A 14,276-nucleotide genomic window follows, 5' to 3' on the forward strand; every position below is an offset into this window, starting at 1 on the left:
GGAAAACTGAGATAGTAAACAAATGTTTGAAAGGATATCTTCGTTTGTTTGTATCTGATAGTCACACACAATGGGTCAAATGGTTGCCTCTGGCTGAATGGTGGTATAACACTTCCTTCCATACAGCAACAAAAATGACCCCATTTATGGCACTTTATGGATATCAGCCACCATCCATCACTTCATATTTAAGATAAAATCCTAAGGTTCAAGCAGTGGAACATCACATCGAACATCAACAACAAGTCCTCCAACTCTTAAAGGATAACCTTGTGTTGGCACAGAATAGAATGAAACAACAGGCAGATCAACATCGCAGAGAAAGAAATTTTGATGTAGGTGATTGGGTATTCCTACGGATACAACCATATAAGTAAATGTCCCTCAAGCAAGCTAAGAAGGATAATAAGTTATCACCAAAGTATTATGGTCCGTACAAGGTGTTGCAAAGGATTGGTACTATGGCATACAAATTGGAGCTTCCTGCAGCTTCTCGATTGCACCCAGTTTTCCATGTTTCATGTTTAAAGAAGGTTATAGGCGACAAGCTCCCAGTTCAAACAATATTGCTAGAACTTGACGAGGAAGGAAAAATTATATTGGAACCAGAAGCAGTCACAGAAACAAGAACTAGACAGCTACGAAATCGATCAATTTCAGAGTATCTTATCGAGTGGAAGAACTTATCAGCTGAAGATTCCACATGGGAGGATGAGAATTTTATACAGAAGCATCCAAAACTACTCAAGTGTTGAGGACAACACTTTTTTTGAAGGAGAGGGGAATGTTGGGTCCCTATAATACTAGTAATTACCCCATTACTATTGTTGTTTCATCCCTTAATAATATTGTTGTGCCCCTATTATCCCCATATTGTTATTACTGTGCCCCATAGAATCCCTCTATTGTTATTTTTGTGGCTTTATATTATTATTGTTAGGTCGGCTGGGTTATATTATGACTCCTTAGACTCCTATATATAGAAAGGAGGTTTTGTCATTTGAAACATCCAAGAATTGTTCATTTATGTAATGTAAAGGAGGTTGCCCCCTTGAAGAGGCTAAATTCTAAGGCATTGATCTGTCTTTTCTATCTTTTCTTGAGCTGGTTTCATAACAGCAGGTGAAAGAGGGCCTAAGTGCTCTGGAGAGCACCTTGGCATGTACTCAACTGCTCTGGAGTGCACCCTTACATGGGCCTACCTACGTTGGTCCCTTTAGAGGTTATTTTAGGATGCCTTCAAGTCATGAAACTGTCTGGGAAGGAGGCATTCAAAAGGGTGACTTGTTTAGGGCATGTAGCAACTGAAATTAGGGTTTGATGAGCCCTAAAACATTGATCTGGATGATGGGAGTGATGTGCCCAAATGGATTTGTAACACATGGGCATGCTGGAAAATGAGCCATTATCTTGCCCTTCCAATAATGTTTTTATTGATCAGAGGCCTTTCAATCCAGCACATCCACAAGGCCAACGAGGACCTACAATTGATGAGTTGCCTAATGACAATGAAGCTCCAACATTGAAATCTAAACCTGCTAGCACAAAGCCCATATTTGAACACCCATACGTGGAGGTTGTTTCAATTGATGTAGAGGATGAATGATGAAATATCAGAAAATGGTAGCAGTCATCTCAGATCCATTGTAATTTTACTTCGCAACCATTAAACTACTATAGATCTACTATTTCTAGTCTCAGAGATGTCTATTATACTTCTTCATCTAAAGGAGGGTTGGTCCAAATGGGGCGCTGGAAGCAGAACATCATGAGAAAGATAGCTCTCCTGGTATTGAGAATAATGGATTTTCTCGGGCAATTTGTGACAAGATGCATGCTGTGTATACGAAACAGAGTGTAGATGGTAGGGAGAATACTGTAGAGACTCTTTACAACTTGACTGAAGTGGAAGTTTTCAAATTCAATGAAACTTGGGAAAGGCATGCAGCAAGTTCTCTCCCTGGATCAAGAATTTGATCAAGGATGCTGGAAGCAAATAGTAGTGGATCATCTAGTAGAAAACAGCTTCACTTTCCCTCTACCAAAGGTCATTCATATGCACGACCTGGAGTGAGGAAATATTATGATCTTTTCATATGCACGGCATATAGCCTCACCCTATCATCCTAGGAAGCTAGCAGGAGTCAACTTAACAAGTTGTTGAGCATGATATTATTATTCTTTTCCTTGGTAATCAATATTTCCATCAAATTCTCATCCATGCTTTTATTATTACAACTGACAGGAAATTAAGCTTGAACCTTGTGTTATGCGTGAGCGTATTGACAAGAGAGTTCCTTTCCGAAATAGCCAGGTGAATCTTTTCTATGTCATATCATGTCTTCTTTTGATTTATTTTTATTGTTGGATGTTTATGTTTAGATATTTTCTATTTGTATTTTTATACATTGCTATGATATATCTTGAGCTCTATGCTTTTTATTTTACCATAATTTTGTAGCTTTTTTAGTAGCTGCATGTACATGTATACCTTCATTTTGTCATCAATCTAAAACACTATAATTGCTTGTGCCATTTAAAGTTTTGCGAACTCAAATATAACAACCCTCTTATTGATGTTGCAGATTAAAGATAGAGATATTATTTTCTTTCAGAGTGCTCTCTCAACAGATGAGGAGGAATGGTATCGATATCCACATGTGCGGTTATTTTTGGAGTATGTGCGTAACAAATAGGTAAAATACCCTTTTACTTCAATATTAAAATATATGTAGCATTTCAAGTAAAACAAATTAGAAGGATTGTAATGCAAAGAAAAATTTGTGTTACTCCATGGATTAAATTATAGTATTTTTGTTGGTAGTTGTTTCCCTTTGCAACATTCTGAATATAGGTTTGCAAAATTCTTTTAATCTAAAAAAGTCAGCTAGGTTCTTTTCTAATTAGTAGTTTCGTTGTAAGTCATTTTTTGTTCTTTGTATCTTTTTGGCTATTCTTTTTGTGATTCAAATAGTAAATACCTCTTCCGTTCATGTGGTAAAAAAAATATAAGGCTTTGGATTAAAGATAAGGGAGATTGAAGGTACACCAAAGCTTCAAAAAGTTTCCAAAAACAACCAGAATGTAATATGTATATATATATATATATATATATATATATATATATATATATATATATATATATATATATATATATATATATATATATATATATATATATCTATAGCTTGCTTCTTGTGTTTGTACATATAGCTGGTGCTATTTGATAAATAGGGATTTCTTCTTCTCCATGTTCTGTTAGCTTTAGGTTTTGTATGTACTATTGGGAGATGGATTTTTCAATCCTAGCCCAAATAATTTTGGGGTCAAATTCACATTATTTCAATGTCTAAAATGTTGCCTTTGACACTTCTTGAGAAGTTGAAAAATTCAAAAATGGGGGTGATCCTATTTTGGTCCAACTTCAACTCAAAAATTGTTTTGAGCATTTTTTTTGCATTGACAAAAACATTGATCTATCCAAATGTTGTAACTCTAAAATAGGTATCTAGGTTCTTCTCTAGCGTGGTTTGTAGTTTTTCAATAAGTCTTTTTTTTGTTCATTGAGTATTTTGGGCTTTAGTAAAACTGTGAAATTATAACCACTGTTGCAATTTCTAGTTATTATTCTCCTATCTTTTCAGAGTATTTGTCAATTGCAATTAGTTTAGAGAAAAAAACTGAATAAAACAAAACTGCATCTTCATGAAAAAATGAATACAGGATCTGAGAAATATATGCACGCACACAAATATAGAGGAACATTATTTTTGAATAAATGTCCCTGGAAAAACCCTCAAGGGAAAACCAATTTGCAGATTAGGGTTTTATTATTAAAATTATTTAGAAAAAATAATATTACAACTGCTTTCTTGACATTGGAAAAGCTCCACCAAAATTATTTCTTCACTTCTACAAGACTCCTCAGACCTCCTGGAAGCTATTTGACCCACCAAAATCAATTTGGCCTCCCTCTGAAGGTGATTTTGACTTGCACGTGCAGCCCTGGATGAGAAGCTCAACCCTCCTTGTTACTCGCACTGGTTGGAAAAGGAGAAGCATGAAGAATTTTGGACTTAGAATGATGTGGATGAATCCCTATGAAGAAGAATGGTAATCAAAGCCCAATTCTAGTAGGATGAGTCGGAAGATGAACAGGAGAATGTGAGAATCATTGTTGGAGGTGTTGATCCCACAAAAAGTTAGCATCCCTGGGCTCATGTAATTAGTATCAAAATATTATCTTCTGACCATAATTTCTTATTGTTTATTTAATTTTCTTAGTAGGAGTAATAAAGAAGTTTCCACTGCTATAAAACTTCTTTGCATCCTTGCATTTCTACAGAATTCACACATTGCTATAGAATTGATGCACTACTATGGAATTGTTAAAGACAAATGCATGGGAATTAATTGGGACTGTCAAAGGGAGATTCACCATGCACTGCCCCTGGGAATTCATTGAGACAAATCAGGAGGAGGTGAAGTGCCACTAAGATTATTAGACTACCATGTGAAATTAATGGTTTGAGGGTCAATTGTAAATCTAGTGAATTAACTGAAGAGATTGTAGTTCCAACAATTTTTAATGGGAGAAGAGAAGGTTCGGATCCAATTCTAAAATAGGAGAGAAGGTTCAACTCCAGCTCTAAAATAGAATAAGGGGTTAAACTCCAACGAACTAAAAGAAGAAGAATAAAATGAATACCAACTCATGTTTAGGGAAGTCTAAAACTGATTGGCAATTTGATCATGCTAGTCTAAAATAGTATGAATTGTGGAGAGAATAGAACCTCCAGATTGGATTTCACAAGCCCAAATCAACATATCATTCAATAAGGGGTTAATTTGTCTTGTTGTTTTATGTTATTTCCATTATTCATTATATAATATTTAGTTTTGTAGCATCTATATATTGTGACTACTTAAGTACACTACTTTTGTCGTCGCTATACTCTGCGAGTGTCAATCTAGTTATGTCGTTGTATTAGGGAATTATATAACCATATCATGCATGCAAGGTTTAACTCTGGTTCAAAATTTGTAGAATTATTAGAACTAATTCTCTCTTGAAATTTGGTTTCCACAAGATCTATTTTTGTGCAACAGTGGTAGTAAGGAAACCGGTAGATGGTTATTTGAACTTGAATTTACTGGAAGAGGAGTGGTGGGAGGTAGTGTACAAAGAAAATGAGTTCCTAACATATATAAAGACTCTACCCTCTTTATCTTTAGGTACTCCATAAAACCTTGCCAACCCAAGGTTACATCTAGTTTCTATGTTAAAGTGAATTTTAATCATCTCATCCTTAGGATATGATGAAGTTACATATAGTGTCACATGTAGGGATATCCAAGTAAGAAGTGTCCAAACTATCCCTAAGGTTGGTAGTGTGCAAGAACCACCAAAAAGAGTGGTGTGAATCTGAGAATGGAGTAGCTGGAATGTTTTGGATGCTCTCAAAGCCATTAGTGGGAATTTCAAAATATTTCATTTCTGCTTCAAAGCCCATGGGTATGGTTCCCTTGAAAGTTGAAAGTAGTTATTATGTAATCATGGTTGTAAATTTGTAATCCACAATCTGCTTGCATTTTGTAGGAAGTACAATAGATATATCCAATTATAAGTTTTATTTTCCACTATTCTTTAATTTAGTCCCTTCAATTGTAGGTATGCTAGTATTAAAATTTAATTAGATAAGATAGACCTTATCTTCCATGCATTTGTGGAATGATTTAATAGTTTCCTTACATACATTCTACTTGTGGATATATAGGTCAATTTCTACACTTGGTCGTGAGTTCATATGTTATTGTGTCACTCTCTTAGATCACATTATAGTGTACCATGTGGATTATGCACTGAGGAGGACACTTCATAGGGAGACTTGTGCCTACTTTTGGGATGCATCCTCCGGATTTTCCCGTCCTTGGGTTTTGCAAGGGGAAATTCCCTATTTTGAATTACACGTCTATGAGGACGTGTGATCCTCTCCCACATTGTCTATATGTTTCTTGCCAAAAAATGGAATTTTTGGGGGATGTCTTATGATGGCTTTAGGGACTTCTCTCAAATCCTCTAGATGGTTCTTGCCAAAAACAGGGGGTTTTGGGAGATCTGTTGGGATGGTTTTGAGGACATTTGAATACCCACTATCGAAAGTAGTGATCATTTGGTTCCAATTCCCAAATAAAAATATTCACCAAGTGGTTCTACATTCAAGCCTAGACAAAGTTTATCTATGCATTGCATGCGTGAATACTATGTAGTATGTTTTGGTAAAGAGGACTAATTGCCTTCACAATTTTGACTCCCATGTTTAGTAGGTTTGTGTATCCTATATCAATTATTTCTTTTGGGAGGGTTATAACATCTATGTAGAAAAGGTCTTTAAGATCCATTATCTAAGACTTGTTATTGTTGACACCTAATCATAGGGATTGGGTGAACATCTGTAATTAGTGTAAATAAATAATAGAAGAAATGGAGAGTCATCGGGAGATGAACTGAATAGTCACTCCCTCTTGTATATAATAATGAACAACCTGAATGAATAAATCAATTACATTTGAGGAGTTACCTCCTAGCCTGACATGGTATTAGAGCCAACCTCTATTTCTAGATTTCTGCCATTGTAATTCCCTTCTTCCATTTTTTCAGAATTTCTGTCCCTCTGCCTTTTTTTCTTTTCTCAAACTTTACGTTACTCCGTGTGAACTGTACATGTCATTGTGCCTCCATGCTAGATGGAACATTGCTAAGAGTAATCATTTGTGAAGGAAATGAAGCGCCTTGAAGCGTGGGCTAATAATATTCACTGAGAGTGAAAGGAGCGAAAGGAGTTGAAGTGTTGAGCTAGTAATTCTGGTATTGCATCACTTCCATTATCTCTTCTGCCGGTTGATGGAGCGCGGATCATTTCTCCATGACGCATGACTCTGAGATTGATGTCCTTGATGCAACTTGTTGAGGTGCAACCAGTGCATCCCCAGAGACACCTGACCCAACCTACAGGTATGCCAACGGTTTGTGTCTGTCTTGGAAGAAGCTAAACTCATGGAAGAAACGAGGCCCAAGGAAACTATCTCTGTAGAATGAGAATGCTTTTCCAAAGATCAGAGGTTAATTCGAGTGTTGAATCTCTGCGTTTTTTTTGGTGAATTTATTAGAGCTTGTATACACCTATGGTGAAGCTCACTTGTGAACTAATCTTGTGAGTTTTTTTCTGAAGATCAGAGGTTGATTTGACTATTGAATCTCTGCGTTTTCTTTTGGTGAATTCATGTGAGCTTGTATACACCTATGGTGAAGCTCACTTGTGAGCTAATCCTTTGAATAGCTGGAGCGACAGTCCTAACATGTGCTGAGCATAGTGTTTCATGTGTTGAATGCCATGAATGGTGGAAGACTAAAGGTGGAATCTACCGCATCACGTATTAAATTGTTAATTCATCCCTAGACTATATGTGCACCACATTGAGTTATGTGCAGTCTATGCTAGTCAAGGAATACAAAGTGTTTATTTTTGTGCATGGAATAGTCTATGAAATGGAGTGTTGAATTTAGTATGACATCGTATGCTATTTGTTGAATTCATTTTATCAAATAGTGTTTTTTTTGCATTCCAACCACCAGAACTGCATTTTTTTCCACTAGAAGTATTTTTTCACAGTACACAGATTTTACAATGCATTCATGGAAATCTATTGTGGGAGTGATTCTCACCGGGAAGGAGAACTATCTAGAATGGTCACGAAAAATCAAACACACTCTCATTTTTAATGAGTTGTGGAAAGGAGTATGTGTTGGAAATGGAGACAAAGAGCCAGAACAACCTACCTTAGACAAGGAATTCGCCATTTGGGAAAATAAGAATAGCAAGGCTTATGCATTAGTTGCAGCATTAGTAAATGAAGAGGTGAGTCGCCACATTTCACCATTTTCAAATTCTTTCAAAGCCTTAAAAAAATTGAAGGAACACTATGACTCACACTCTAAACTTGAAGTTGTTCAACTCATGATTAAACTCTTCACCCTTGAATTAAAAAATAATGATCCTCTTACTCTTGGATCAGAAGTAAAATCTATAATGCATGATATCAAAGTCACTAATGTTGAACTGGGTATTCCTCTGATAGATTTTCTCAAAGCACTTAATCCCACTTACTCAAATTATCTTGAGTCATTGCAAGCAAATGGAAACCTCAAAGACATTACCTTTGACTCCCTTGTGAAAAAATTTACTGAAAGAGAGAAAGCTTTTGGCAAGAAGACAACTCCTGAGTCTTCTGAAGAGGTTGTGTGCCTTCCTCATAGAGAAAAGAATCTTGCTCAAGATTCTTCTAGAGGAAGAGGTGGTCAAAGAGGAAGAGGAAGAAATTTCAAAGGAGGGGGGACAGACACTCTCAAGGAGAAAAGTTAGATTTTCACTACATACGCTGTAAAAGAGATGGATCACATGATGCATCCACATGCAAGTTGCCTTGGGACAGAATTGAGCAGGAAAGAAACCAACCCAAAGGTAAAACCAATGCAAAGAGAAAGGTAAAGCACCTGAATCAACTCACTATGTTGTGGCACATTGTAATATTGGAGAAAATGAAGGCTTATTTAATGCTTCACTTGGTTCTTGGAAAAATGATTAGTTTCTTGATTCAGGAGCAACTTGCCACATGACTTTCAGAAGAGATTTTTTTTTAAGACTTTACTGACAATGTTGATGGAGCAGTATACTTTGTAGAAAAATCAAAACTCAGGCCATCACGGATTGGAACAATTAGGCTTAAATTGCCTGGTCTTCAAGACTTTCTTTTGCATCATGTTCTATATCTCCCACAGCTGAGGAGAAACTTTCTATCCTTGGTCCACATCTGCTAGCAAGGACACTCCATTTATATGTTTGATGGCAAGCTTGAGGTAAGAAAAACATCAGACCACTCACTTGTCATGACAGGTATAGAAGAAGAAAGTCTTCTCAAGCTACAGGGTACCTCTGCTCATGCACAAAATCTCTCAGACAATTCTCATTATGAAGAAGGTACATTTCCATCAAGTTTATTATGGCATGCTAGATTTGGACACTTGAACTATGACAGCCTCCTCTTGTTGAAGAAAAATGGTGTTACTAGTTTTCCTACAATTCCTAGGAAACTTAAGAGATGTGATGCTTGGATTCTAGGAAAGCATAGCAAACAGTCTTTTCATGATTCACATTCAAGAGAACATGGAAAAATTGAACTCATCCATTCAGATTTATGTGGTACAATGCCTATTCCTTATGCAAATGGAAATAAATATATGATGACATTTATTGATGACTACACCAGAATGTGTTGGGTTTATTTATTGAAGAACAAATCTGATGCTTTTCAAACATTCAAGAACTTTCATACATGGATTGAAAATGATGCACAATCTCATATTGTCTCTATGCTCACTGATAATGGAAAAGAATACACTTCAAATGAATTTGAAAACTATCTTCGCCAACATGGGATCAAACATCAAATAAATGTGCCTTATAATCCCCAACAGAATGGAGTAGTTGAAAGAATGAATAGGACAATCATAAATATGCTACGCTCCATGATGTTTTTCAAAAACGTAAAATTGATGTTTTGGGTTGATGCAGTTCTATGTGTTGTATATGTAAAGAATAGATTTCCATCTAATGCTATTAGAAGCAAGACTCCTTATGAAATGTGGTATGGGCACATTCCTTCGGTAAAACATCTTAGGGTCTTTAGTTCCACATGTCATGCCTTGATACCAAAGGTACATAGAAACAAACTCGGTGCAAGAAGTCGTAAGTGTATCTTCCTAGGGTATTCAAACACCTCCAAAGCATACCATCTATATGATGAAGTTAATACAAAGTTTTTTGTATCTAGAGATGTAATTTTTATTGAATCATCCAAAATTGACAATGTTGTTGAGCAGCAACTTGACTGCTTCGACAAATTCACAAATGAAAAATCATTTCAAGAATTTGATAATCAGATTCCACATCTGGAAGGGGGGATTCCTATACTAGATCAACTTGTGGAATCTTCTTCTCAAGCACTCTCCCCCCTGCATGAAACTCCAACAATGGATGATACCTTGAGTGATGTGATTGACAGAATTGGGAGACTCAATCTTGATTCAGTCCCAACTTAATCAACAGAGCAGCCTAGACCATCTAAGAAAGGTAGCCCAAAGTGGTTGACGAAGACACTTGAAAGTGTTCATCCTGATGAGGTTGGAAAGACAGGAACTAGAAATTCAAACCGGAAAAATGGAGGTGATGTAGATGACTCTGATTCACCTGTTGATATGGATGTTTCTTATGATTGTGAATTGAATTTGTCTACAGATTTTGAACCAACTTCCTTCAAAGAAGTTGCTTCTCATGATGAATGGAATGAAGCAATGCAAAAGGAGTATGATGCCCTGATAAAGAATGGCACTTGGAAGCTGGTTGATCCTCCATTGAGAATCAAACCAATTGGCTACAAGTAGGTCTACAAGAACAAGTATAAAGCTGATGGTGTTAGGTTCCTATACCAATAGGAATCATAATTATGAATGGCTAAGATCTAAACCTGTAATATGTACATACCTTTGCTTTTTGCAAATGTTTTCCATATTCAAAAAAATAAAATAAAAATAAAAAATGTAAAGACGGTATGTCCTAAAAGAAAAATCAAAGGACAAAAAGAATGAAAAAGGTCAAAAAAGATAAAAAAAAAAAAATGAACCCCAAGAAACAAAAAGACCATGAAAGTGTGCAAGCCCAAATGCCACTACCATTTAGTTTTATGCATAGTATTGATTGTGTGCAACTTGTTATTTATGCCACAATCTATGGTAATCAAACAATTTAATCTTGATTATTCCATATTTTGAATTTCATGTTGATAAATCCCACGAGGCTTTGGATTGACGGTGAATGGGTGCATTGTTAAGGCACTCCTTGCGATAGGTCACCAGTTAAAATCCCCCGTGGGTACTTAGGTTAGTCTTAACTAGAAAAAAAAAAAAAAAAAATTCATGTTGATAAATAGAAAATAAATATATGACAAAACAGTGTAATCTTGGCAGATAAGTAGATAGGTAGAGTGAATAAAAGGAGCTCAATTGTTTAATCTGAGCCCTTGGATGTAATAAGGATAGATTTATATAGGTTTCTATTGTAACAAAAAAGAAAAAGTTTTGATAAGGGTTTTCCAGCTTAAGTGCACCCTAATAAAGAGTAGAAAAAATGGTAGGATGAGTAGATGGGTAAGTAGTTAAATGGTTGTAGAATTATGATGAATGGTTACTTAAAAATCATATCATATGCTTCATCATCAAGTTACTAAAGCATGGATGATAATTCAGTAGTTACAAAAAGTAAAATGGTTAATTTCCCCATTCATTTCACCCTCAATTTACTAATTTCCCACAAGTAAAGACAAAAGTACGTAAAACCTTAAGTTAAAGGGGATCAGAGCATTTCTCACACTTCTGGAGGGACCAGACCCTTGGCCCAATAACTTATAGGATGCAAGTACTGAAACCCCCTTACCAAAATTTGCCCCCTTCATAATTCATTCATTTCATCTAAAAAATCCCTTTTCCTAAAGGTGAAATCACCATTTGCCTAGGGAAAATAATTAACCCTACAAAAAACCCCTTTATTCCATAAAAAACCCACAAAAAGGCATTTAGCCTAAGTTATAATGTGTAGGTACGAACTGTGTAAATAAATGTTCAACACATTATACTTAGCGCAAAATCCCACTTTTCCCCTTTCATTTCATATTAACTTTAATATTCACTATATTTATTTAACTCCCTAAAATAAAACCCTTTCCCATATATTTATTAAATCCCATATGATAATATCCCGCCCGAGGTTTGAAATATAAACTTTACTTAGTAAATTAATTAAATGGATTAATTAGCCGATCAGCGACTAATTAAGATCCATAACCCTCAACCAAATAAAAATGGTTTAATTAATCAAACAGAGATTAATTAATAACCTGTTCCGCCAATCAAATCGTCCTCAATATCAGTAAGTTCCCTTAAACCACAGTTGTTATCCCATTGGGCTGCTCCATTAACTCCCCGATCAAATCAAACCCCCGCCCACCGTACGATTTGACCCCTTTAGATCCGACAGCTAACGCTCATATCGGGCAGCCTCCGATGCCGAACGTTACCCACCCGATGTGAGTGGTTTCACTATTCACCCTGCAGCTATGTGGTGCCCGATGAATGGCATTGGGCGCCTCCCCTCAAAACTGCCCATGACTCATAAGCAGTGTGATGGCCCTTTCAATACCGCTTCCCCGCCATTTCGTTAAACTGCCTATCCATTCATTTAATTGACTTTCGCGCCATATTTCGAAATTCTGCCCATTAAACCTTACAACGTGAAAACTTGTGTTTTCATGGTTTTCACCCGTTTGACTGTGTAAACCTATGAAACCTTCCAACACCTCCCTGAACCTCTACAACAAGATTTCACCATCTATTTTCAGTCCAAAACTCCATTGTGACCCCTCTCCCAATTGTCCCTGTGCCAGAGAGCCATCAAGCACCCTTCATGAAGACCTGTATTCTCTTAAATAATATTGAATTTTTTCAGGTTATAAAACTAAGATCAGAGCTTGGATAAACAATTCTAATACTAGTCACAGAACTAGTTTATTCCAAGAATCAATAGAAAACCTAATTCAGAGCTTGTGCTGAGAGGATGAACACAATTTCACAAGGAAACAGAAAAGAAGATAACTACATAGAGCATTGACAGTTAGAACAGAGCAACCAAATAGAGAATACAATTACAAAGTAGATGAATACAATAACCATTGACTTAACCTATATCCACTACCTGATGCTGATATACACAAGAACAAAATAAATTACTGATTGAAATACACAATAAACAGTAAAATATACAATCAAGGTAAAAGGACACAGTAAAAAACAGTCAAAGTGTATTAGGGTTAAAGAGTATCAGATTGAAGACCAAGTCAAGTAAATCAAATAGCATGAAGATAAACAACAGGGAAGATAGTTATAAAGAATAGCATATAGTTTCATGTCAAAGTGAAGACAAATGAAAAAATAGAATGGTAAAAGTAAAACAGTAAAAGTAAACTTGGATGCAGTAAGGGTTAAACAGAGATGAAAACACTTTCACCAGCAACAATGAAGTTAATCCAAAGTAAAAATGAAAAACAGTTAAAAGAAATTTGAGGTTAAAAGATGAAATCAGAGCAGAAATGGTACATTCTTCAGAAGTTTCCTATTTAAGTCATAATTTTGCAGAAATTATTATGGCCAATCCAAGAACTATTTTGAGAAACTGGAGGAGGTTGTTGTTACTAACAAGCCAATCTACAAAAATGTATCTCACTTTGTACACAGGTATTACCAAAAATGAGATAAGAGAATGTCTTCATAGCCTTTTTTTCAGTTTGTGCAAAGTCCTTTTTTTGACCGACTTTTGCAGAGAATATTGTGAGCATCTGGAGCTGCATGTTTGGAAAATGAGATATCTCAAAAACATTCTTATCTACAATAACCTATTTCACTTTTTACATATCTAGCTAGGATTTAGATATACAAGCATATCATTGGACCCTAAGTTTGTAGAATTTCTAGAGCAGAATGCACAAAGGAAGGAAGCAGTTAGTGACTGGGATGCCTCATCATCACTTAAGAGTTGCTATCAAATTTGAATTTCTCTTCTTTGTCACCACAAATTCATAAAAGTAATGCCAAATAGATTCATTAGTTTTGAATGTCCTTTATTTAAGTTCTATTAATGTAAAATGGTTAGAGATAATTTTAAAACCAATCTTGATATTTCTTCAAGATATTTCAGTTTAGAATTAGTATAAATACTTCTTCAATGGAAGTATTTTGGGTGGATTAAAATACATTTCTATAGACATATTATTTTTGAGCCAAGGAGCTTTGTACTCAAGACTGGAATAGTTTTGCTGGAAATGAAATAAAGTTGAGGACATTTCACTAGATTCTTGTGCATAGTTGGAACAAATAAGTATCATTTTCTCATGTTTAAATCTCGTTTTCTCTTTATGTCATGAATTATTCATAGGTTTTTCTTATAAAGTCTTAAAAGCAAACAAGTAATGATATCATCAAAATTAGCTTAAGTGCTCTCTGTTTTAACTGTTTGCTTTATTTATGTTTTCTACTTAACTCCCTTGGTCTGTGGATTCTTAATTGCCCCTTACTTCTGTAATTTATCCCCCTTTTGGCCCATAGTACAGGA

General features: G+C 35.6%; 1 pseudogene; it reads left to right on the top strand.

Moving 5' to 3' along the window:
* The first annotated feature begins 1,381 nt into the window (after positions 1–1,381).
* LOC149149359 (uncharacterized) lies at positions 1,382–2,130 on the top strand (annotated as a pseudogene).
* Positions 2,131–14,276: the final 12,146 nt, after the last annotated feature.

Source organism: Pinus tabuliformis, chromosome 9 (assembly GCF_031772625.1).
Source record: "Pinus tabuliformis cultivar Carrire ecotype Pingquan chromosome 9, CPIR1, whole genome shotgun sequence".
In the NCBI taxonomy this organism is placed as follows: domain Eukaryota; kingdom Viridiplantae; phylum Streptophyta; class Pinopsida; order Pinales; family Pinaceae; genus Pinus; species Pinus tabuliformis.